This window comes from Rosa chinensis, chromosome 4, assembly GCF_002994745.2.
Source record: "Rosa chinensis cultivar Old Blush chromosome 4, RchiOBHm-V2, whole genome shotgun sequence".
Taxonomy (NCBI): Eukaryota; Viridiplantae; Streptophyta; class Magnoliopsida; order Rosales; family Rosaceae; genus Rosa; species Rosa chinensis.
The window spans coordinates 42010600-42037136 of record NC_037091.1 but is presented as its reverse complement, the minus strand read 5'-3'; the positions used below and the strand labels follow the sequence as shown (position 1 = coordinate 42037136).

At 37.4% G+C, this 26537-nt stretch overlaps 1 long non-coding RNA gene across 1 annotated transcript; it reads left to right on the top strand.

Annotated features, from left to right (window-relative positions):
- The first annotated feature begins 2204 nt into the window (after positions 1-2204).
- LOC112199926 lies at positions 2205-4004 on the top strand. The gene is made up of 5 exons (XR_002936107.2): positions 2205-2269; positions 2371-2476; positions 2890-2999; positions 3129-3221; positions 3684-4004. It is a non-coding gene; the product is annotated as an uncharacterized LOC112199926 (long non-coding RNA).
- Positions 4005-26537: the final 22533 nt, after the last annotated feature.

Sequence of the window (26537 nt, the reverse complement as noted above, 5' to 3'; positions counted from 1 at the left end):
GGGTTTGAGTCTCTATATTTTCATATCTGTCTTGATATTGGTTTACGGAAAGTTAAGAATTGAGATGGGTATTTGATGGGTTTGGGCTGAGTGTGAGTATTTCTTGAGATTGAAATACATATGCATTTGTTCTGATCCTTTTGTCTTTGCTGATTCATCTAGAATGGCACAAAAGACTCAATCAGCAAGCTAGTGTCAGACTCAATTTTCAGTAGATTTACTAGACTGCACTGGTAATCTTCTCGCTGTGTAGTGAAATCCATACGTTTCTGAAAAAAGATAGTGCTACTGTCTACATTTTGGTTTAAATGCTTTTCAGTTTCTGAGTTCATTCTCGACGAGGTATGCGTAATTTAATCAAATGTATAATGAGAAAAAGAACATTTTAGGGCTATTAGGTGATCATTTATTTGTTGCGAGCAACTTTCACTTGAGATATCATATTCTAGTTGCTGGAAACAAATGTTACAATTGAATTATATTGTTTCCGAGTTCCGATGCAGTTCACTCTAATGCAGGTCCATTTTACTTACTAATCAAAGGAAAAAGATGCTGCAGTCCTCTACTCCTATTGTTGCTGCTTTATAACACCGGAAAAATTTCATAAGGTGACTGTTAACAGTTTTTGAAGTCATTGAAGAAGGGTCAAAAGAGGAAGAGATTGGAAGATTGAGTATTGATTTAGGTTCGAAATGGTGAGAGATGAAATTTCGTCTGTAGTTCTATAGCTTCCTAACTGGCAACTGACAATAATGTTTTATATCCTCTTGATGTAAGCAACTGCTGGGATTGACTACACACGTTGCATCCAGATATGGGACTCTCACCTTTAGCCTATTTCTTGGTACTGTCTCTAGGAACATATGTTATTTACTCTTGTGAGTCTTGTCTAAGGTCTAATAAGATCGATCTACAACTACTTAATTTCATCTAAAATGTCCAATTTTTTTGGGCCTTTGTAATAATAGTCTCAACTTGGTTCATGCTGTAGTCACCAATGTAGGTTACCAGCAAGTCAGCAGTGACTTAGCGAGCTAATTTTACCTATCTGTTCAATCACAAAAACCTTATCTCTCTGCGTGCAGGCCTGTATTGCCAAATGCATCCGGAAATTTTGTCTACAGTCAACCTGGTTATATCATTGCTCTTTCTAGTTCCTAGGTAATACTTACGGAGCAATCAATCTGAGAGTTTTTAGGCTGTACTTTGGGGGCCTTTGTCATGGCTAATCTTTCAATTAATTCATTGGTCAGTTCTGTAGTTTGAGCCAAAACAAAGAAATTGATAGCATAGTCTGTAGCTACACCCTGTGATCTATTGTGTCCTCAAATCCTTTGCCTTTTTTGGTGTTTTTCAGAAATAGACCGATGTGAAATTGACCTCTCCTCAGCTCTCTAGAGAAAGCATCTACAAATTGTCACTCAAAGATTTAACTCTTGAAAACTTTTCTTCAGGGTAAATTCTTTGCTGTTAAATTTTTGATCTTGATTAAAGGGTAATCATTGGTTTTTGAACTATTTTATGGGTGTTATGTTTTTGCTTTCCTATTATTTGAGTGAGTGCAAGTAATGATGTTGCTAAATGAGTCATTAAGGTGTTGTTGCTTACCGTTTTGAGTGGTTTCGAGTTTCAGTGACTTGAGGAACCCTTTTGTGGAGCAAGCAGTGCAGTACTGTGTGGCTGCTGCTCGAGCAACACTTGACAATGACAAGAAGGATTCGTTAGAGAAATTACTATTGCAAGGAAATGCAACACCCTGTAACAAAATAAAGGTAGTCGATCTGCAGATTATATAACCTTTTTCTTCCTTTTACCTGTCCAGTTGTCCTTTCATGTTAGCATGGCTAGGTTAACTTGCATTGATATATCTTCAAATTAATGTAAAGCAACTTTGGGGTTAATTGGTCTGAGAATGTGCATTACAGATGGATGACATAGAGACACATCATTGGAAAATATAAAACGTCAAAAGGAGGGAAGAATAGGTTATATATGAACGCATTAGTTCCGTTTGACTTCAGTTTTTCATTACTTGTCTTCCTTTTTATTTCATAAAGTAAATAGGATAAATGCCAGTTTTAGCAACAGGTAAGCATATACAAGTAATTATTTCTTTAACTGAAAATTTTAACTTCTTCCTTGCCATTTTTCTTAGGATCCTGCATATTATCTGCTTAAAGAAGATGATTCCCCTTGCATCTTTGGGTCTATTGAGAAGCAGAGATGGTCATATGCATGTGCAAAGCAATTGATCGAAGGCTGATATATGGTTAGTCATCCCTTTGTTTTCTTTTACCTCTATTTCTAATTTTCTATGAGGTCTTTGTTATATAGGATTGTTATAGAAGAACCTATTCTTTTTTTTTTTAGATTCTGTGCAGCCAAAACTCTGAGACACTTGACTTTCATTCTTCCGCCATGGCTTCAACAAGGAGAAGCCTGTACCTAGAGCAGTAAACCCATATGTTTTTTAAAGGTAGTTTTCTGATTTTCTCTCTATTGAAGTCAGCTGGTTGTGTTTCATCACTGCTTTCTTTCTAAATGTTCTGATTTTGTTCAGTGCATTGCAAATTTGCAATATCATTCTATTCTTCTTTATGTACTGTATTGCTGTATTGCAAATTTGCATTTTATTTACCACAATAGAATTTGATATTCATTTTGTGTGGGATTGATTGGACTGTGTGGGAATGATGGTTTGAGAATTAGGAACTGGGCATTTTTTGTATTTACTATGCATTTGAGGTGAACTGGTAAATGGGTTTTCTTCTGCTGTGTCTGTTTTGCTCAGTTTTGTTGTTTGTTAACTGTTAATGAAAAAAAGATATTGCATCTGTTTTGAGGCCAGGAAATATTGCTTAACAAAATTGCTTGGTGTCTTCATTTCAGGCCAGAAAGTATTAAGGTTGTACATACGCTTGCAGCTTGCTGCCTCTGAGATCTACTTCCGGTTCCGGGTTCTGGATTTAAAACTGTAGAACCGACTCAGGCCAGCCTTAGTCAGTACCCACTCTTCTCCTTTCAAATTCGTATACTCATGTATCTCTCTTTGGTTTAGTTTATGTTTTCCCCTTTGGTACTTGGTGTTTTTAATTTAAAGCTGGTCAATTTGGACTTACTGTGTTCAGTTGAGGGCTGCAGAGAGAATCAAGAAGAGTAGTACTTGGTGGAGAGATGGATTCAGCCTTGGCAACAGAGGGATCAAATGTATATGATAGAAGGTGAGAAGGGAGTGAGTCATGGGAATAAGGCCAAACTTTCATTCACATATTTTTCTGCACTGTTACAATTTTGCACTTTATGTTTAGAATATTCACTTAAGGTAGTTACTAGTTTCACCTAAAGTATAGGTCTTAATTGATCCTTTTATTCATTTTTTTCTCAGCACAAGGTTCTTAGAGTTTCAGTTAGTAAAATCATTATCATTTCTGCAACTCTTAGAGGTATTGCTGCTCATACAACTTTCTAATTTAAATATACATGTTTAATTGCAATTGGTACCTTGGCAGCTGTCATCATCTTCATGTTTTGGTTTTGTATACTACATTAAACTTTCTTGTTTAACTCTTATCTATAGGTAACAGATATACGTTTGTTTGTTGAGCATGAAAAAAATTATTCATTCCCATTTCTCTTTTTGAAATTTTTCTCCAGTTTAGTATACTCTTTTCCCCTATGTGCAGGTCTGCTTAAAGAAGCTTTCTGGATAAAATGGTGAAGCTGTTTATCTTCGCATATATCCCCTTTGTGCATTTATATACAACTGATGGAAAGTGTTGATGAACTTAAATTATGCATGCAGTTGCTCTGTCTAGCTACTCTTTCTTTACCTTATAGGTTTTTGACTTGGTGCACTAGGTAAATGATCGAGATAAGATGGTTTTTTGGTTCTCTCGATCATAATGTAACTGTTGGCTAGGTTTAGAGTTGGAACTATGGATTGTATTTTGGATGATGTTGATGCAATTAATGAAAGGTAGCCATCATTTTCAATGCTGATTTTAGTCCAATTTTATGGTTTTGATGATTGTAAATGACTGATGTTGAAATGGTTGAAAGGCAATAGATATATGAAGGTTTATGTTATATCAAGAAAATACAGCACAATTTATGTTGTATCAAGAAAATAGAAACAAAAGAAACAAATGATCATCTGTTGTTTCTACTAAGTTCAAACAACAGAAAAGTAGAGTTCAAAGAGCTCTTAGACAACAGAAATAGGTGATTGATATGTTGTTTCTACCAAGTTCAAACAACAGAAAAGTAGAGTTCAAAGAGCTCTCAGACAACAGAAATAGGTGATTGATATGTTGTTTCTACCACGTTCAAAGAACAGAAAAGTAGAGTTCAAATAGCTCTCAGACAACAGAAGTAGGTGTTGATATGTTGTTTCTACCACGTTCAAACAACAGAAAAGTAGTGTTCAAAGAGCTCTCAGACAACAGAAGTAGGTGGTTAATATGTTGTTTCTACCAACTTCAAACAACAGAATTATGTTGTTGCATACGAAATCAGTCAACATATAACTGTCGTTGTTCTTCAAATCAGACGACAGAAGCATCAACTAAGCTTAATATTAGTTCAATCAAACGACAGAAACAACAAAAACTCCGTCATCTTACATTAACTACATCGACAGTTATTTTTTGAATCCGTTGATGAAGTGAATTTCCAACAACATTAATATGTAGTTGTATGGTGTTTCAGACGACAGATAGACTCCGATTCTTCAATATTAGGTACTTCAGACAACAGATTACTGTCGTCTGAGTGCATTATCAACGACGGAGAATATCTGTCGTCTGAATGGCTTAGAGACGGCAGCCACCTAGACAACAGATTTTTACTTCATCAGACGACAGATATAATCTGTCGTCTGAAGGCTTTTTTGGCATAGTGACATGCTAGATAATTAATTGCACTAGCAAAAGACAAATTTGGGTATTGCTTAGTGCAAAGCAGCGTGCATTACATACATATAAATACGACTTGAGTTTCATTGCGCACCTAACTGCATCAGACAACATAGTCCAGCACGCGTATATATAGCATCAGCTGGGGTCAGATAATTTGTTCGTTATGCAAAGGTTTAACCTTGAAAATGATGAGCAAGAAGGGAAAATAGTCAAAGTGGATGATCAAGGTGACAAGCTTAAAGCCTGGACTAAGAGTAATATACTAATATAAGATGCAAAATACTGTGTATGTTTTCCCGATGTAATCTTAAGCAAAAGAAGAAACAAATATACCAAGTCCCAACAGAAAATCCGGCAACCTGCAAAAAACAAAGGGAAAAAAAATCAGATAACAGTCAACCAAATGTAATCCAACAAAACTTCTTAACAAAGACACAATTCAGTCTTTCGTATATTTCATAAACCAAAAACTAACTCAAACCCCATAAAAGAAACTCAATCTTCTATCATTGCTCCAAATATCAAATTCCAACAAGTTACTTTGTCGACATTCTACTGAAAGTGTGCTGACTAGTTCCAAAATATTGTCCATTTTATAGTTAGTTCTCTAGTTAACATAAATTATTTAATCCAACACTTTGCACTATGTATTTGCATAACTAATACGTGCTCATTCCTTAAAACCAATGGCTTGGCATCCATGAATTCAACTAAAAGTAGGTAGTAGCAAAATGCATGGCTGGTGTAATACTTAAGTTACGAATACAAAACTAGAAAGAGAGACACTTTCTAATGCACCATACCATAACTCATAGGTGGCCTAGGGTGCTGGAGTGAAGTCAGTGAACTATCATGTCACCACAATCATCATGATTGAACAAGAATAGAAAAGAATCAGTATACTCACAAAACCATAGCCCTTGGATCGCCCGATGTTCAAATCAGTAATAACAACGACCTCGAGAAGCTGGTTAAGCAATAGCATCTATAAGCATTAATTTGCTGCAAGAGGAAACAAAAGTTGTCAATAAGTGGTATAGGCTTGACAATTCAAATTATGCCAAATAGGAAATCAAAGAAACACATATAACCCCAAAATCAAATGGCATAGCAAGCTTACAGTCAAAAATTATACCCCAAACCAAAACCTCTTCAACCTGAAAATTGTTTGAAGCCGAAACCCATTATAATTCTTAATAGAATCACAGTTCATAACTAAAATTTGACAAATATTAAGCTCATATTCCTTGAAAATCCACTACAAATGTAAATCAAAATGCAGAAAAATACCAAAACTACTATAAGCAATTGAACATAAATTAACAAGCTCAAAAATAAAAGTACCTTTGCAAGAGGAGGCAAACCATAGTGCCGAAAATGAAATGCTAAGACTCGTGCTCAAATTGGGGATTTGCAAACCATCCCTAAATCCAATACATAACAGTCAGCAATGTGGCTTACAGTGTAAATCAAACTACATTGCAGTAAAAACCAAACTCACCATCCTCTGTGTTAGTTTCCTGAACCAACTGGTGGACCTGCGAAATCTCATAGGCATTGCAAATGGGTCCATTTAATGAAAAACAAAAATGCCAGAAATGCAAGATAAACTTGAGAATCCTAATGAAAATACCAAGCAAGCAAAGGTCAAGACTAAGAGAATAGAAAGCACATTCTTTTCACTTCAATTTCTCAGCAATCAACAATAAAAGCATGCAATTTTCAACAAAATTAAACCAAAAGTCAAACGCAATTAATAAGAATGGTGCCAAACTGAGCACACTTATGCAGCGAAGAATCAAGATTTTGATTATCAAAAAGATTAATATATTCTCACACAAAAACCCAAGTAAGGACACGCATTGTGCATAGCTATGCACAGAGAGAGAGAGAGAGAGAGAGAGAGAGAGAGAGAGAGGCAAACCTGCTCAATTAAAGGCAAGAGAAAATGCTGAAGCAAACACTACACCAAAAACTGCATCACACAACTGTGATCACACAACGGAGAACAAATCCTCTGTTGTCTGTTGACGACAATTGAATCATACAACACATTTAATAAATCTTCGTTGTATAAAGATGCTCAAATTCTAAAACTTCTGGTTAGGGGGTGATGGCACAACGGAAAGAAAGATTATCTGTTGTCTGAATGAAAAAAAAGACCTGCATATTTCCCTCCTACCATTGAGTCAAATTTGGCTCCAAATTGGACAACAGTTTAGTTACTTCCGTTGTAGGAGTATACCTGCAAATCATCATACAATGGTTTTTAATGTTCTGTTGTGCAAGTGAGTACCAAAATTTGGAAATGGCTCCAAAATGACATTCATTCCCCCTAAAACGAGAAAATTCGGTTGCAATTGTTTGTTATGCTTGCAAGTTCCAACAACAGAATGAACTATTTCTGTTGTGTGAATGAGAAATGACTAACCTAAGCGCGAAACCTAACATTTTGATTGCAGAGGCGGGAAATTTCCATCTTTCATTCCCTCAGCTATGTAACAAATCAGACAACGTAAACGTATCCATACGTTGTCTGTCTGATTTAAAAAAAAAAAAAAAAAAATTAATGCTTATTGCTTAGGCAACTCAAGGGCACACTTAATGCCTTGGCCATTTTTCATGTCTGAGAGAGAAACCCTGAGCTTTTCTTCACTTCGAGCAAAATCTGGAGCTTTTCTTCATCATCTTCTCAAAACACTTAGCCATCACAAATCACCATCTTTCAAAGTCTGGATTTAGATTCTATTCCATTTGGGTTCTACTCGATTAGGGTTCGAGTTGGGTTCAATTTGGGGGTTTTTCATTCTGCTGAAATGGGGGATTTGAGTTCTGACCAATCGAGTTGGGTTCTACTCGATTAGGGTATTTCTTCTGCCCCAGAGAGAAGATAAATCTCATTCTTTGCAAGCTCCAGACGGGGTATTTCTTCTCTTCTTCTCTTATTCTCTTCTCTCCCAGAAGCCTCAACTCCTCTTCAAGGCTTCAACATCGTGCCTTGGCTCCGACACCTTCTTCCACCAAATCCAATCACAGCCACCAAACTCTAATCAAAACCCCATAATCTGGTCGTCTTCTCTAGTTCTTGAAAGTCTACCCGTCTCTGGCCAAACCCCAACTCAACCCTAAAAAGAATCTCCATCGAAGCACTCGGTCGAAGTCTTCGCTCGAATCTGAGACAATCCATGAGCCAAAGACACGCAACACCTGCGAAATCAGTCAAGTTCAGAACTTGGTCTCATATTTTGGTTCGTTTCCTTAAGGTTTAGATACCCTCTTCTTCTTCTTCTTTTTCTTCTTGCTTTGCATTGGTTTCAAGTAAGATAAGGTAGTCTCAGTTCTGTAGTTGAGCTATTTGCTCAGAGAGAAGATGGGAGTCAAGGACAAGAAGAAGAACAAGGAGCTTGCCCAGAGAAATTTGGAGCCTGTTGAAAAGGGTTCGTCGCTTTAATCTCTTGCACTTTGATTCAAGTTTTGTTTTTGATTCGTTTTGCTGTTTGAATTGACTTGAATGCTTCTGGGATTATGTAGAATGAATTTAGTAGAGAAAGGGTTTTGGATTTTAGAACAAAAACCAATACATGAATGTGTGTAATTGATGTCCATTATGTAGTAGACAGAAGACACTTGGATAATTCGGCCTGGAAAGTTGAAGTTTTGCTCTGTAGGTTTATGATGAGAAGAGAATAAAGTATAAACAAGTTGATATTGTGTTGAATTGTTTCCAGATAAAAGTTCAGGACCTTCAGAGCTGAGAAAGAGAAAAAGAGAGAAGAAAACAATGGTGATTCGAGAAAAGTTGTTCAGATCTCTATTGAAGGTAAAGTGTAGTTCTAGCTTTGTTAAATGTTAACTTGTTAATTACTTGGTCAGAATTTTGCATTCGAAATGAACTCAATGCGGTTTGCTCTTGTCATTTCACTAGATAACTCGACCAAAGCGGCCAATGACAAGAAAAAGACAAAGAAACTGAGGAAGGGAAAAGGAAAGAAGGTGAAGAACAATCAGGATTTGGATGATCCCTCTAATGCCGATGGTTTTAATGAATTAAATGGTAAGCTTCTTTAGTTATTCTTGTAGCATAGTATACTCGCATATAAACCTCATTTATTGTGCAATTTGTTCAAGAAGAAGTATCACAAGTATTGCCAGATTTCCTGCACAAGATAAAAGCACTGCGTACTTTGACGATCGGGTATTGTTCAATTCTGGAACAAGAATATGGAAAATGCTTAGGGAAGGAGTGGCACAACATTTCTCACATCCCAAACCTCACAATTGGATATTCGGAAGACTAGCTGCCAAATACAAATCTCCATGGAACTGAACAGGTATCGATCACCAAATGCAATTCTGAATGAACCTTTACATTTAGTAATCTAGTTTATATATTACTACTCTAATTTTGTATCTTTTTGCTATAAATTGTTTTCAACTACTTTGCAAGTTTGCAGTTTCGTGTCTGGAGCAAGTTTACATAAGGGATGTGAAGATGCAAAATCAGTTCATTATAATGGTAGTTCAGAAGTTGGAGTTGCACGATTCTTTTGGAGTGGTAAGTTTTCTTTCCTTGTAATTGTTATCTGATGTATCTAATATTTTTTTGCTTATTTCAGATTTTTATGATCGTGTCATAAAATTTTCCTTCCTTATATCATATCTTCAACCGGAAATGAAATTGTGTTAGTGACATTACATATTTTCATTCGAAAAAGAAGAAAAATAGTTACCATGCTTTCTGGTCTGTCAATCAATCATATCCACCTTGTCTAGCATTTTGACCAATTCAAGAGGCGGTTACCTAAGCTACGTAATTAATTGATGAATGTATATATATTCACGTATTCCTGAACCATATTTAGTTTTTTTAATTGCGACCGGCAGAGCAAACTTTGTTTATTTATGTTCTTTGGAATCTTCAGATAATCGCTAGCCGGGACGTGCTGACGTTACTTATAGTCAATCAAGTTAAAGATATCAAGCACCCCTATTGGAGGCTGTTCAATCTTGTCTCAAGTTTGCAGTGGCTAGATTGCCCAAGACATGATGACACTTAGGTAGGATCAGACTCTAGTTGTATGCATCATTCTAAACTAGAGTTTCACACTTTTGTTATGTAGTATAAAATTCATTTTTTTTTTTGTAGAATTAAATCTTACGAAAAGTTATGTACATGTAGCTTTAAACATAACTGACTCATAATCACAATGATTGATGAGGTTCTGCAAATGGAGCAAAGGTAGCTGAGCAACTCAGGTTTGAGCAAATTGCTTTGTAATGTTAATATTGCACCTTCTTACCCAATCCTATGAGTATATATACTGGTTTCTGGTTTCTTCTACCTTCCAAACATAAATTTGATTAACTCCAACTTGAGAAATGAATTCCGTCTTGATCAACCCATTCAGGAGGATTGTTGAGCTGTGATACACCACTCGGGGAACTTTTCTTGCATTAAGGCATCCATTTGACTGATTGATGTGCTTTTCATGATTCTGCCTAAATTATAGGTAATATATCATTCTGTATATGAACTTAAGCTAATTGTTGGTTGTCAAGCTAAAAAGGTGCTATGGTAAGCTATATACCTCTAAGCTATATCAAAGAGAAATTTTTCTGGCAAGATATATCTTTAATTAGTTCTTGACATCCCCACCAACACTTGATCATTATCATATGAGAGAAGACTAGAATTGTTAGTAACTGAATCATACTAAAATTCAATGAATACTACTGGTTGCTAATTAAGGTCTTGAACTATCAAAGGATCTTGATCAACACATTCTATGCAGGTGGGATGTTAGGCAGATATAAACACTGCTCTTGCCTTCTGGTATGCGTTTGACTGGTTGGTCAGTTTCTTACATACATTAGGTAATTTATCACCATCATCTGAAACGATACTTTGGCACTGCGTACTTTGGCATCTGTATCTGAAGCATTTCTATATATGTAGCAGTTGAAGCTTGAATTTGCACTTGGTAGTTCTTGTATTCTAATGTTTAAATATTCAATATCTAAATTTCATTGCATTTGTTTTCTTGCTTTCTTACCTTAGTAGCCGAAGCTTTTTGTTGCACGATGTGACCCATAGTCTCATTTGGTCTACTGTTAAGTTTCCAAATGTCCCCAAAGGTTTGTTTTTTGTTCTAAAATATATACTTTCATTAACTATTAAGAAAAAACACTGCTTAAAGAAATGCTTATATGGTTGTTATTTCGCAGAAATTTGGCCCTGCCTTTACAAAGATTCAAATTTAGCATAACTGGAGAAGCAGATTATATATCATAGTGGTAGCAAATTTGCTTTAAATTGAACAACATAGAGTTTCACTTGCCCCCTCTTTATTAAGGTATATTCCTCAAATTTTACACTACTAGACCATCCGCAATTGGCTATTAAAATTAAGGTTTGTGTTCAATGAAATTTCAGAGAGAATGGGCTGATTGATATATTTTTCTCATCTTTACTAACCAAATAGATATATTTTATGATAGGAATCTAATTGATATATGATTTCTTGTTTTAGCAGATGTATGCTTAACTTATGAGAATGAATCTTCTTTGAAGAGGGAAGTACTTATTGGGAAGAAGGATGAGATATATGGTGGCAGGTTATTAGCGAGTTCTGCACACAACTGGGGATATATGGTGCAGCTGCTACAACATTTAAATATGCTTTTGATGCTTGGTATAGTGCACAAGATGCTTGGTAAAGTGACACATGAAGGTTTTGTTGAAGTGAAAATATATTATATCAGCTTTTGATTCGTGTAGCAAGTTAGGAATGCTATTCTTCTTTTATTGTTGGCTTGAAATTTGGACAACTTTGTTTGGGAAATACTGCCTTTTGCAGTTTTATGTACAGAATGTTAGATATTATGATGGATTGCGATGATAGATATATTCACTGTTCATTGGGTAAAATGGACCAAATTAATGCACAAATCAATTCAGAGAATGGATGTTTGCAGCAATCATACAACAGATTTTCAGAAATGTCAACCAACGTTGTCTGAACAAAAAAAATTTGGGTATTCACACAACGCATTGATAGCTATCACACAATGGATTTCAATAAGTAATGTCGTCTAGTTTAACTCATTCATAGCTATCACACAATGGATTTCAATAAGTAACGTCGTCTAGTTTTAAGCTCATACAACAAAAAATACTAGAACACATTTGTCTTACTTTTAATCACACAACAGCTAAACTACAAAACCGTTGTATGAAAATTCAACCCACAACGGCAAAAAAGCAAATTCTGTTGTGTGAACTTCTGCGCACAAGTGCTGCGCATGGGTGCGTCCGGCATCTGTCGAGTTCTTGGACAACGATGTTAAGAAATATACGTCGACTAACTTTGTATCATACAACGGTGAATTCACCGTCGTCTGATTTTTCATCAGACAACATCGAGATAGACGACGGTGAGTCTTCAAATCAGACGACGTTTTTTCACCGTCGTGTGATGCAGTTTTTGGTGTAGTGAAAACAGGTTGAGCCCGCTGCAAATGCATGTGTGTAGCCAGGAACAATCAAACCCTCATTCTTCGTCCCCAGATAGATCATAAAAAAGCTGCAGATGCTTAATCTTTACCAGAATTGCATCGATTGCACCTCTACACCAGAAACAAAATTCATTCAAGACCTTATTGTTTTCGCTCCTTGCCGTGTAGAGCTTCTTCGCCACCTCACCGATTAAATCAGCCAACGCCCCTCAATGTTCATATACAAGTATTCCCTATCAGTCCTTAATTCGCCTCTACATCTCCGTAAGCTCTTCACGGGTGCTATCTTATCCTCAACAGTGATGAATCCCTAATAGTAACTAAATCAAACCCTAGAAATTGAGAAATTGAGGGAATTGAAAATGGAGAAAGTAAAGTTAAGGACCTGTTGGCGTGGGCCTTGATGCCCATGATGTCATGCTTATAGAGGGCTTTGTCGAAGGAGATGGACTCGGTGAAGGGTTCGACGGCGTCAGTGAAGCGCTCGATGGCATCGGTGATTCCCTCCTAGAAGCGACCGCCCTAGAGCTTGGCCTCCTTGGTCTTGGTGGCGGTGCAGTGGAAGTCGAGCTTGGGCATGGGTCTGTGAGAGGAGGGTGTGATCCACAATTGAGGTTTGGGAAGGGAGTGGTGGTTAGTGAGGAAAAGAAGAGTGAGAGGAGGTGGTTCTAAAAACGTAGATCTGTAATATATTTGTGACGGCAAGATGAAAATGAGTCGCAATTAATTACAAATCTTACTACAGTAAAAATTTACCGTCGCTAATAATAAAGTTATTTGCCACCAATTGCGACGACGGAAATTGTTGCCGAAGTAAAAAACCGAAGCAATTGGAATTGTTTTTAGTAGTGAGTGGAAGAGGAATTGTGGTGATTTTGTGAACAACATTAGGAAATGAAAGCTTATTTGTACACCAAGAATCATTCACAATAATATAATATAACCACAAACTCTTTCACATAAATCTATCTGATTTCTTTGCTGATAAGAGATAAAATTGGTTAAGGGCACATGATAAACTCAATTAAATTTTCATAAAAGAATATCCTATCATTGCCAACAATTTATCTTATAGCTTCACTTAATAAGGGTCGAGTATCTAAGATACATTTCCAAGCAACAGAAGTAGATCGAGATTTATTAGCCAGGAAAAAGGATGAATGTCTTAAGTATTTAGCATGAATTATTGAAAATGCCTGAAGCTATTAGCTAGGAAAAAGGATGAATGTCTGAAGCTAGGCCTGTCCTGTAATATTTTACAAAATGTTTTTTGAAATATTGTTTTGCAGAATGAAAATGAGAAGTTTAATTTTGTATTTTTAAGATTTGAAAATGCGTTTGGTAGCGAAATTCACATAAAGAAAATTTAGAGTAAGAAAATTGAAAATGTGTTTGGTGATTATATAAAATACAATAGAAGTTATATTATGTCAACAAAACAGACACATTTTTGACAAAAATATAGATGGGTCTAATGGAAAGATGAACAAATGGAATACACCAGTTCTCAATTCCATATTACATACTCCACTTTATAACTACATATACATTATGAATTTTTATAGCTGAACATCTTTTACAGGCCAAAAGAGAGAGCAGAAAAAAATCCTTCATTGCATAATCTCTACTGTATAAAACAAAATAAAAGAACAAAACAAAATTCTTGGTATCCGACCAAATGTTGCAAGATGATTTGACCCTTGAAAACCAAAAATTTCTAAAGTAAACCATACGAGTCTCGACCATAGTGTGCGCAACCAGCAGCCCCTTGATCTTTCCCAGAGACTAGAGAAGCCTCAGACCTAGCCAAATAGTCAAAATCAACATCAAAATCTTGTGTTCCATATATATTCATTTAATTAGCGCCAAATCATTTCAGAAATCACCCAGACTAGAAAAGAATCATGTTTTTGGGTGTGATGTTGTTAATGGTGATTTACGTTTGACAAAGAAGATGGATGAAGAAATAGGTAGAAGCTTCTGCAATGGTGATGACGCAGTCAGAAGTAACCTAGGTTTACAAGCAATAAAAGCTAAAAAGATAAATCTGGAGTCCACCAAAGAATTTGAGAAAAATCTCTCATTTTATTAAATTTGATATGATAAACTGATTCTAGTACAAAGCATAATGGTGCTTAATTATATAGGCATCCAAAACCCTAAATCATAATCTATCAAGAAATCCTAAAGAATCCAAATTAAAAAGGAAACTAAAAACCTAAAATAAAAAGAATCGTAAAACAAAAGTAAGACAAGCCTACAAATATTAAATCCCGAATCGGATAATTAAAACGATATATTTTGGCCTAAATCTGTAAGGGCTCACTAAAGTGAGTCTTGAAGATCTCGTCGTTATCATGCTTCTCAAACGGACATTCTGACCAAAATTTACTCCAATCTGATTCACAATCCAGAACATGACTTTTCGCATGAGAAACCTGAAAAGTCCAAAACCAAATTTTCTTGGATATTGCAGCGGCTAGTAACCTCATTATGCGTGAATTACCTATTTTCCAATCACTCTTCTTGATTCCACCCCGCTTCTTTATTTTTCTAGTTTTCCGGCTAAACCAAGCTCATTCTCTTCCTACATCAGGTGATTTACGTTCTCTATCAATACTAGGTTGTAAGATCGATACTATAAGAATTTGAATTTCTCATGGCATGTTTATTAGTAGTTTCTGGGCATACAAGAGATGCATAATAAGCTTATGCGAGATAGAATAGATGTTTCAATAGAGAGCTAGTTAAGAAATTCTGGGTTCCGATGTTTTGTTGTTTAGGATTCGTATTCTTGAAAACAAGGAAAACATGCCAAAGACGTTTTCCAAATTTTAAGCATAATTCTAAATCCGTATTCCAAATATTATTTTCCATGTTTTCGGAGATTGTTAACGGAGCACGAATTATGGTCGTTTTTATGTTTGAAAAACAGAAAACGCTTTTGTAAAATGATACAGAACAACCCTTTTATGGCTCAACTAGCAGTTTCCGTTCTGATTTTGGAAGAGTGGCTCTATTAAAAGTATAAGCAATTCGTATACCAAGATCTCCTTTATTTTTAGGAGAACAAATATGACGCAACTAAAGTAACAAGAGTTTAATAGCGATAAATCATAAGAGAATAAATATGGAGTCCAGCAGAGAATTAAAAAGAACTTCACGATTTTACTGATAATATGAAAGATGAGTTTAGCGGTCACAAGAGGGCGATACAACTTAGAAACCCTACGGCGGTTACAAAAGGTTTAATCAAGCCCTCGTATCCAAAAAGAAAAAAAATAACCAAACTAAATAAAAGTATTAAAAAAAAAAACTGAAATATCCAAATAATGTTTTGAGACCCTAAATGACTTCGCATGCCCAAACAAGTTCATAGGTATAAAGAAAGGGTTAATGCTCATACACCCCAAATTTGGGAAAATACTTCTCATACACCCCAGTGTATTATTTTTGTTCTCTTTTACACAACTTTTTCTCACTTTCTTTCCTACCTACCCGTCTTTTCAAAATCTCTACCATTAGTACCCCTTTGTGGTTTTGGTCTGTTAGAGTCTGCATCTGCATATGTCTCTTTCATAAATTTATATATGTTGTTTTAGAAACGTGGTGGGCCCATCAGAGTTTGTTCATTTGAATATATGTATGAAGCTGACAGTCATCCTCTAATTCGAAAGGTAAACAGTACAATTTACTATTCATAATTTCAATTGTAGACAGACTTGAGCTTGTTGCTATATGCAAACATACTACTAAAGAACTGCAGAAAGAGAGAGAAAAACTGAGAAAATTAAAAACCTATCGAGACAGCCTTGATAGAGAATCTCCCAATTACTGGGATATTATTTATAGACTTCAGACTAGAATCTATAAAATAGAAGAAGAGATAGAAAATCTCCTATATGTTCTGGAAGAGGAACAAAAACCTCTGAATTATTTGAGCATTGGTTAGATCCGCACATCACTGGTATCAAAGCTTGTAAAAGGCTCAAAGGAGAACCCCTCCTTAATGGGGACAATGTCCGAATTGTTACTAGAGAAAATAAATTCTCTACTAAAAGCTTCTGATGAGAAATATCAGAAGATGTTACTAGAAATATCTAGATGTCAGTCGACACTAGAAACAATACCTGCTATAATCCACCAATTAGAAAGATTGGAAAACAAACTGGATTATATCAAAGATCTTCCAAAAACGGAAGAAGAAAGACTGACAAGTGTCAGTAGAAAAATCAAAGAACAGCAAAAAACGCTGGAAACTATACTGAAGGACAAGAAATTGCCTACAGTAAAAAAGAAGACTAATGGATTCAAACCATTAGAGAAACCAGACTCAAATCGTGTTCCTAACATGATTTTTCTGGAACCATCTACTAGTCAGTCTAGTATCCGGTATGAAAACCCGGGAAATACAGAAAAAAGAGAAATGAAGATGTTAAGCATCTTTGGAAAAAAGAAAGGAGTTCAACTCCTAAATTCTGAAGAATTTGAATACAATGAAATCGAGCATGAGGTAAAAAACTCCTCAATTCCAAAGCTGGATTTCAAACAGATCTACCGACGGGGAACATTTGACCTGATGGACAGCCATCATTTCAAAATACTTGAATTCACAAGCCCCTCAACAACAGGAGAAACAGATCTCTTGATGATCACCCCTGCTGAAGTTGCCAGAGCACAAGCAAAGCAGTATCAATTTATGCACATTGGAGCAGTCCAAGTCGGCATAAAACTATTGGCAAGAGAAGGCATCAACTGTTCAGTCCTATGTGTCCTACAAGACAACAGATTGACAGACTTCCAAGCTAGTCTGTTGGGAACCCTAGAAGCATCACTATGCAACCAAGTAGCATATTTCAACTGCTTCCCCAACTTTTCAACCAGCTTGAAGGATGCAGCCCACTGCCTCAGACTGAGAGTCAAGACAGACGGGATCTCAATGAAAGAAGAAATGCAAGAATTGGCAATAGTATACAGAGTGTACTATAAACTGATGAACACCACAGTGGAACCAAAGACAAGGATCTCCAACATCCCTGGTCTCACTACTGGATTCCTCACCAGCCAGAAAAACCATTCACAGCAGATTCATAAGGTTGCTTGGAATGAAGTAACTTTTCCTCTTGAATGGAAACTGTCCGGTCCAAAAAAGCTGCCGGAAAGAGCAAAAGCAAAGATCTACGAGAGTAGACGCACTGGAGAAATCAGCCTCAACTTTGAAGATCACAGGAAAAGTGATGTCTGTCCTGAAAACATCAGGATAAACAGCAGTCTTCTGAGAAGAAGCTACAGCACCAGAGAAGCCGGTGTCAGTGGTACAAAACCCACTATTGAAGAACCAATATCAGAAGAAGATCTGGAAGCTGATCTATGCAGACCAGTCCATATGCTCAGAGCTGAGAAGCTCTATGAGCTTTACAAAGAAGCTGAGAATTGTGAAAGTCCTGAACGATTAGAAAAACTAATCGAGGAAATGAAAGAATTCAAATGCAGAAAGACAAGAAAAGTCTTTCCTTACCAAGATGTTGAAATGGAAGAAGGAGGAAGCTCCAGAACTTTCATAAAAAAAGAAACAAGGGAAATGAAACTCCCAGTTCAGAAAGCCCCCACGGGTAAAAAAGGAGAAAGAAATTCTCAAAGATTCGTCCCCGAGGACAATCTGCCAAGAGTTCCGATCACGAACTATGGCATCTGGTTGAATCTAGACAAGAGTCTAGACAAAAGAAAAACTATTGACCAATGGGTAGATAGCCTGATGATGGCTTCTGCACTGACCCTTGGAAAATTTGAAGCACCAGATTTGCAGGTGTACTATGAAACTACTCTCACTGGAGTGGCAAAAAAGTACTACCTATCTTTCAAGGAAACTACCAGAGGAAGAGACTGGCTTGAAGAGATAAAAAATTCAAAGTCTCCGTATGATTTTGCAGTACCCCTGTACGATCAATTCTGTGGAGATCTCTCAAATCTGAGTGAGAAAGCCAAAGAAACGGCAAAATCGAATATCTATGCCCTCAAGATCTGTGACATGAGATATTTCGAAGAATACCTGAATGAATTTCAGGAATATTACTGTACAATTGGTGAACTAGAGAATACTGATCTAGTTAATCTGTTGCACAGAAAGCTCCCTGAACCATGGAGAACAGCTGTGAGAGAAAGCATAGCTGAAAAACCAATTGAACGATTTTCAGTTGGAGGAATTGCCGACAGAATCCGGCAACTACTGAAGGAGCAATGCAAAGCCAATCTCAGAGCTAAGATGGCCAAGAAGCAACTCAAAGGAGTTGAAAATTTCTGTTACGGAATACTGGATATGCCCACAAACTGGGGATGTCATGAATCCAAATTCCACAGAAAGAAGAAAAAAGAAAAGTATTACTCGAAAAAATTCAAAAAGAGTAATCAGAAAAAGAATTGGAGATTCAAGAAAAGCTCCAATTACAAGAAGCAACAGGATGAAGATCCAAAAAAGAAATTCTTCAAGAAAAAGAAGAATACTCAACAGCATAAACAACCTAGCAAGAAAGCTTGCAGATGTTGGTTGTGTAAAGCTGAAGGGCACTATGCCAATGAATGCCCAGAAAAGGGTAACAGATCTACTAAAGCTCTCTTTGAAGAATATGAGCAAATAGTAGAGGTAGCAAACATGAAAGGCTACGAAATAGCCTATTCTGATGATGAAGATGACGACAGGTCAGTCTATTCTGCCTGGTCCGAAGAAGAAGAAAGTTCATCAGAAGAGTCTGAGATAGATTCTGAAGTAGAGTACTTCGAATCCAGACAAATGAACGTTTTGAAAGTCAAAAACTGGGAAGAAAGCAAGACAGAATCCTTCATGTCTTCTTATCAGGTCAACCCTGGTTCATTCGTCTGTGACTACTGTTTATGTCACGAGAAGAATGGTCTCCCTATGTTCTGCGAAGAGTCTAAGAAGACTTATCACAAAGAATGCTTCATAGCTGAAGCAAGAAGAAAAACCAAGAATGGTCTTGTCAGCCAATGGGTTGAGCAAGAATATGAAGAGTATTTTGCTGAGAAAAAAGCGAAAGAAGTTGAAACTCTGTTCCAGGAAACCATGGAACAAACAAAGAAAGTTGCAGCAACTGTAGTCCAAGAAACGACTATGGAACAACCATCTTCCTCAGAAATAAAGGAAGAAATCATCGGTGAAGAAACAATCGATGAAGATATTGAACTGGTTGAAATACCAGAAAATATCCATCTCTTAGAAAGACAAGAGATAGCTGCGGATACTGATACATGGGATCTACTTGGCCAACCTTCCGGCAAGTTTGATTACAAAGTCAGATATGATCCTCCCCCCTGGTTCAGTAATCCAGACAGCAAGAAGATAACTCCTACAGATTGGGATGATGATGACAAATCACCCACTCAGGAAAATGTTCCAGAAGAATGTAAACCATTCATTCCAACGGAACAAGCTCAAGAAAATGAGCCTCACCAATCGAAAGCCGTCTCTACAAGTAGATACAGCAACTACATAGAGATCGGACTCAAGTTCCCTGATCACAGGAAATATCATCTACATGCTTTTGTAGATAATGGATCAGGCTTTACTGTTGCAAAGAGATTTGCAATTCCAGAAGAACTCTGGAACGAAGACAAGAAAAAGTCAGCTACTGGTGTTACATTCGATGGAAGCCATCTCACCATGAAGAAAGTAGCAAAAAATGTTCATATCACCATTGGTGGAGGAACATTTATCATCCAGAATGTTTGGCAATCTGAAGGCCAAGGATCTGATTTCTTGTTGGGCAATGATTTTATTCTCCAACAACGATTCATTCAGGATGAAGAAGCGATAGGCTTCAGAAAAGGAGAACGGGTGTTCTGGGCTGACCGCCTCACACATGCATTCAGTGTAGTCGGTCCCGGTTTTACTACTCAGTATCAGAGATCGCAACAGAATAGTGGTGATCTTACCCCCTACAAACCCAAATTTCAACCCATACTCCAAATCAAACAACAAGAAGAACTGCTTGTTGAAGAATCTTCAGAAGAAGAAGAAGAAGCTAGTGAAGATGAAGAAGCTAGTTTCATCCATGAGCACAACCTCAAGCACTTTCAGAACAAGCTTGAGTCTCAACAAACTCCCACTCTTGACAAAATCAAGAAACTACTCGAGCAGAATGTGGATACAAATCCTCAGAAGTTTTGGGAAAAAGACCCAGTGGTCTGTGAATTAAGATTGCATGACATGAACGCTATCTGCCATGTCAAAGCTATTCCTCAGTACAAAGAGGAAGATCAAAAAGAATTCAGAAGTGATATTGAAGATCTCCTGAAAAAGAGATTAATTCAACCTTCCACTAGCCCTCATCATGCTCCAGCATTCTACGTGAGAAATCATGCAGAAAATGTAACGTCCCGAACCTAAATTCACCGGTTTACTAGTCATTGGGACGGTAAACGACCTTTACTTTCACTTTTACTTTCGGTTTAGTACTTTTAGTGGCCCTAAAAGTTGACTTTTTGTTCGGGTCAAAATTTGAGAAAATGTTCTTCATGGAAGTTGTAGAGGACGTTAAACCAAGCGCGTGCATATGTGGTACGTAAAAATCGGAGCTCGTATGCGAAAGTTATAAGCGAAATACAAAATTACTGTTCACGGTTACTGTTCATGGTAAGTTTCTATAAATAGCCGAGTTACTGTGGTAAGTTTCCATTTTTGGAAACTTACCCGGCTGTTTCTCTCTCCTCTCCCCCGATTCCTTCCTCTTCGGCCCGATTGCTTCTTCCTCCGGTTTCTTCCTCCTCCGGCCGACCCAGGACACAATCCGGCCACCCCCAAGCTCGGTTTCTTCCCCTTGTCACGTCTGTGGAGGTATTTCACGACAATTTGGCCGGAGAACCTCGATTTGGAGCGGAGGAAGCTGCGGTGGCAGTTGGGTACTTTTGCCGATTTCCGGCGATTCCGGCCACCTCCGGTCCCCATCTCGCCGTCGAAGGTTCGGTTTTCATCACTGATCATTTCCCCTATGGCCTTGTATCACGATTTGTTGTGTAGATGCCGAATCGACGAATTGAAATTCTAGGGTTCTTGAGGATTTCTGGGTTTTTGTTCATTGATCGATTTCGGCCGTTTTTAATTGTTATTTGGGAATGTTGTAGTTGAGAAGTTGAATCAGTGTGTTGAGAAGGTGCTACTGTCAAATTTTGGTGGCCATCGGAGATGGTGGCGGCGGCGCCGCCACTGTGGGCGGCGGTAGCGGCGGCTAGGGTAGTTTATAAATTTTAATTTTTAACTAGTTAAATTCTATAATTATCATAGAGCTTATATATGAAGTTTGGTGAATTTTGGAGGAGTTTGGAATTGTTTGTGAATTTTCGAAGTTTGGAGTTTTGTGGTGGAATTATGGGAAATCCGGCCGTCGGATTTCCCTCGTTTTCATTATGGAATATGTAAATTGAGGAATTAGAATTGTGGAAGAGATTTGGGTTGAATTTGAGAAGTATTGGAGATAGGGATTTTCGGATTTCGTTTAAGTTCGTAATTATTTTATCGGATTGCCGTTTATGGAAATATAATTGTGTACAGGGCAATGTCGCGAGCTACGGCTAGATGAAGGAACTCGTTTGCGTGGTTGCCCAATAGTACTGTGAGTGGACGTTTGTTTTAAATAAGTGATGCATGCATTTATTTATTAAAGCTTGTTTTATTTTATTAACCTATTTTCCGAGCATATAAAGTTGATTGCGAATTATCTCATGGATTTGCTTTTAAGTAATGATTCTCACGAGTAATTATGATTTATACCGGTTGTGAGTTTCGGTTATTAAGTTGTTATGCTCGGATTCGAAATTATAAATGATGTTGATTTTCGACGAATTGATTTTCGATGTGATTTTCGAGATTTATACTGTTTATATTATCTTTATAATCGTCGATTTGAGATTTCTGAAAGATTTTCGAAATGGGATTTCGATGGAATAAATTCTTGTTTATTTATTCGATTTTTGGCATTGGGAATGCCTCATTGACAATCTACTTATTTCTTTAGCGTGTGGGACACGCTGTTAATTTATACGACTTTACGAGAATTTCCGGGTGCGGTTGGGAATCGTACCCGTGTTGGCTTTATACGTGGACATGGGGAAGCTTTATTGATTTATCGGTTTTTAACCACCATACCCAGGGTCGTTATATATATATATTATATTACTGGCTAGCCTATTAGTACTCCTCCCTACTTACTATGTGTTCGTAGGCGAGTAGAGGAGAGCATGGGATGCTCTAGAGTGTGGGACACTCCGACCCGAGCCAATAAGGCTCCCTTCTTTTGTATGGTGACACTTCTTCCCCATATTTTATCGTTGCTTGACTAGCGGGGCTAGTCCGATTTTCACTGTAGCCAGCGGGGCTGGTCTTATTTTTCTGAGAAATGAGATTTCGGTTTTACGATATAGTTTTCGAATGTGGTGACTAGCGAGGCTAGTCGATTTATCGTTTTGGAATTCTTGGATTTAAAGCTAAATGTATTTTTCTAATTGTTGCATGCATCGGTTATTAAAGAGAATAAATGTGGGAAAGTATGAAATCCTTTTTCCTTTAAATTGTTTATTTTTGTCCACTCACGCTAACGTTTTTCGTCTACTTTCCCCTGGGCCTTTCGGTTTCTAATGCCCAGTTTGCAGGCGAATTAGTGGAGGTCGGGCGTACATGACATTTGAGGCATAGTTGTCACTACTTCCGCAGTGTAGGATCGCTTGATCCTTTACTCTTCTTTTATATCCCTGTGTATAGTAGTATTGCTCTGCATAACCTTGGGATTAGTATTTTGAGTTTGTGTTTTGTGAAAGTGGAGTTGTTGGTAATTGGGAGCAGGGTGGCTCCAGGAGTATAAGGTTGGTTTGCTTGAAGTGTTTAGTGTGTTTTACAGGTTTTTGGGTAGTCCATTTTAGAGGTGACTCTGCCAAATTTTTGGTAGAGTTATCCCTAACGTGGGCCCCACAGGGCCACCTCGGATTTCAGGGTGAAAGTCGGGGCGGGTCCTGTCAATTCGGTATCAAGCATGGGATGCTCTAGAGTGTGGGACACTCCGACCCGAGCCAATAAGGCTCCCTTCTTTTGTATGGTGACACTTCTTCCCCATATTTTATCGTTGCTTGACTAGCGGGGCTAGTCCGATTTTCACTGTAGCCAGCGGGGCTGGTCTTATTTTTCTGAGAAATGAGATTTCGGTTTTACGATATAGTTTTCGAATGTGGTGACTAGCGAGGCTAGTCGATTTATCGTTTTGGAATTCTTGGATTTAAAGCTAAATGTATTTTTCTAATTGTTGCATGCATCGGTTATTAAAGAGAATAAATGTGGGAAAGTATGAAATCCTTTTTCCTTTAAATTGTTTATTTTTGTCCACTCACGCTAACGTTTTTCGTCTACTTTCCCCTGGGCCTTTCGGTTTCTAATGCCCAGTTTGCAGGCGAATTAGTGGAGGTCGGGCGTACATGACATTTGAGGCATAGTTGTCACTACTTCCGCAGTGTAGGATCGCTTGATCCTTTACTCTTCTTTTATATCCCTGTGTATAGTAGTATTGCTCTGCATAACCTTGGGATTAGTATTTTGAGTTTGTGTTTTGTGAAAGTGGAGTTGTTGGTAATTGGGAGCAGGGTGGCTCCAGGAGTATAAGGTTGGTTTGCTTGAAGTGTTTAGTGTGTTTTACAGGTTTTTGGGTAGTCCATTTTAGAGGTGACTCTGCCAAATTTTTGGTAGAGTTATCCCTAACGTGGGCCCCACAGGGCCACCTCGGATTTCAGGGTGAAAGTCGGGGCGGGTCCTGTCAATTTGGTATCAGAGCATTAGGTTGTTAGGTTCTGTAGACTCGTTTCTATTCTGTTACCTTATATACTTGGTGTTGCCCAGTACCTCTCGAGTGATGGCCCGACTGCAGCGGTTCCCCATCGTGTGCTCTTCGGTGCTGTGGTATTCATCAAGTGTGTAAGGTACAAAGTCAGTTGGTTTTCTTCTGGTGCTATGCCTCTTGTACGCCGACCTCCTAGGGTTTTCTTTGCGTATTCCATTGGTTAACTGTCTTGCGCCTATCCCTGGTGATGGTAGAGTAAAACTACTCTACAGTTTCGAGTTGTGCTACGAAATGTGATTCGAGGAAAATGTTGTGGTTGTCTTTTCTTTGATGCCAACAAGTTTGTTGGGGCAGGGATTAAGGTGCGGAAATCAGAGTTAGAGTTGTGTTTGAGTGTTTGAGACGAGCGACAATAGCTTTGGGCTGTCTCTAGATGATATGATTGCTTCGGAAATCAGGATTGTGGGTGGAAATGGACTTGGTAATAATGGTGGTTTTGACTTTGAACCAAGTTTCGGGAAAGATATTTTGTGATGTGATTGGTTGTTAAGTAACATTTGAAATATTATAGGAAATTTTTGGTGGTTCTTTGGGAACCTCAGTGTTGGAAACCATTTATAGAGAAAATTAAATAATTATTCTGGGTTGTTATGTCTAGAGGTTGTGTTTTCAAGTGGCTATGGTCACTGATGTTGGTAAGTGAGAAGTGATAATAGTAAATGAGACTTGTAAGTAGAATGAGATTTTTTTAACAATTGTCGATTTGGGTCGTTGACCTAACCAAGGTGTATGAGCATAGTTTTGCTCGGAATAAAAGAGATTGATTTTTGATACCATGACTTATAGTTTTGTCTACCTGAGTCTTGGATGGTAGCGAGTAGGGAGATTAACAAGAATGGGCTTTTGCAGTTATGTGCTTGAAGTTCGAGAATCGGAAGAATGCTTAAGGTTTTATAATAGAGTTACGACTTTGGTCGGAAAATAATTGGGAGAGTTGGAATCAACTCTTCGTATGTGGTATTATGCAAATGGATTCTTTTGTTTATCCATTTATGAGTGAAACGGTTGTACGTAAATTTGGGGAATAGTGATAGTGATATAGTTGGGTGTTCTTAGAAGTTCAAACGAAATTACTTTGTGATACGGAATCTGATTTGAGTTTTAAATCGCGGAGCCTTGAAGGTTGAATTGTGATAGACTCTTAGTGGAAGTTTGCCGGACGAATGGGTTGTGATATTATATTAGTGGATGGTGGAAGGAATAACTTTAAGGAAATAAGTTTTTTGTTGGCTCTGGAAATGTTTTAAGTTAAGGCTTGACCAAGACTCTTGTTATCTTGGGTGGAAGGTATTGTAGTCTGTTTTAAGTGATGTACTTCAGTGATGATTATTTGAGCAAATTGGATCATTATTGTGGTGGGACCACGTTCGGATCCGGATATCGATTGGTGTGGCCCAAGCTGTTGGACGGGTGTCCTTTGTCTTATATTAAGGATTGTTCGGGAAAGAGCTTGTGAATTGTGTTAGCTACCTTGAGGAATTAGTTATTGCTTGAATTAAATATATTTAATGGATTCCTTTGGAGGGATTAAGCGAGTTTTGCCATCTTGGTGACCCTTAATTGAAAATGTATAGGAAGTTGGTACGAGTGAAATCCGGTCACCACTTGTCTATAGGTAAGATGACTTGAACAGGAAGTAGGAGGTGAGTTGAAATAAATTGATTGGGCTTATGTTCTATCAAGGGTTCAATAGATATTTAAGTACTAATTGTTGAGCTACTATGGTTATGTTATTGAATTAATTCTTGGTGAAAAGATTTGGAAAGTTTTTGGTACAATTTTGGTTAGCACAAGAAAGTCATTGAGATCCTTGTTGTAACTAAAATTTTAGAAGTCAAGTGTCGATTGAGGAGTGGATTTGTGGTTATCTTATCCTCTTTTTGGTAAGGGCAATTGTTGTTTATCAGTTTTGGCCTTAAGTTAAATAAAAGGAGTTGGCTATATTCTAGTACTTGCAAGTTCAACGTGGTTTGACATAACTGATTTCCATTGATTCTTGTAACATCAGACAATGAACCTCTTCGATATCATATTTTCCTATCTTGGGAAGTGAACTCCGTTTCTGTGGTACACACGTGTTATTTGTTTAATTAAGTGACTTTAAGTTTTTCTATTTGGGCTCTTATTCGACTTTCTCTCCAGGTTATTTTGAGCAAAAGAGTTTTTACGAATTTTTGCTTAGCAGTGGCTAAGAGTTATTGGTAATGCTTGAGGG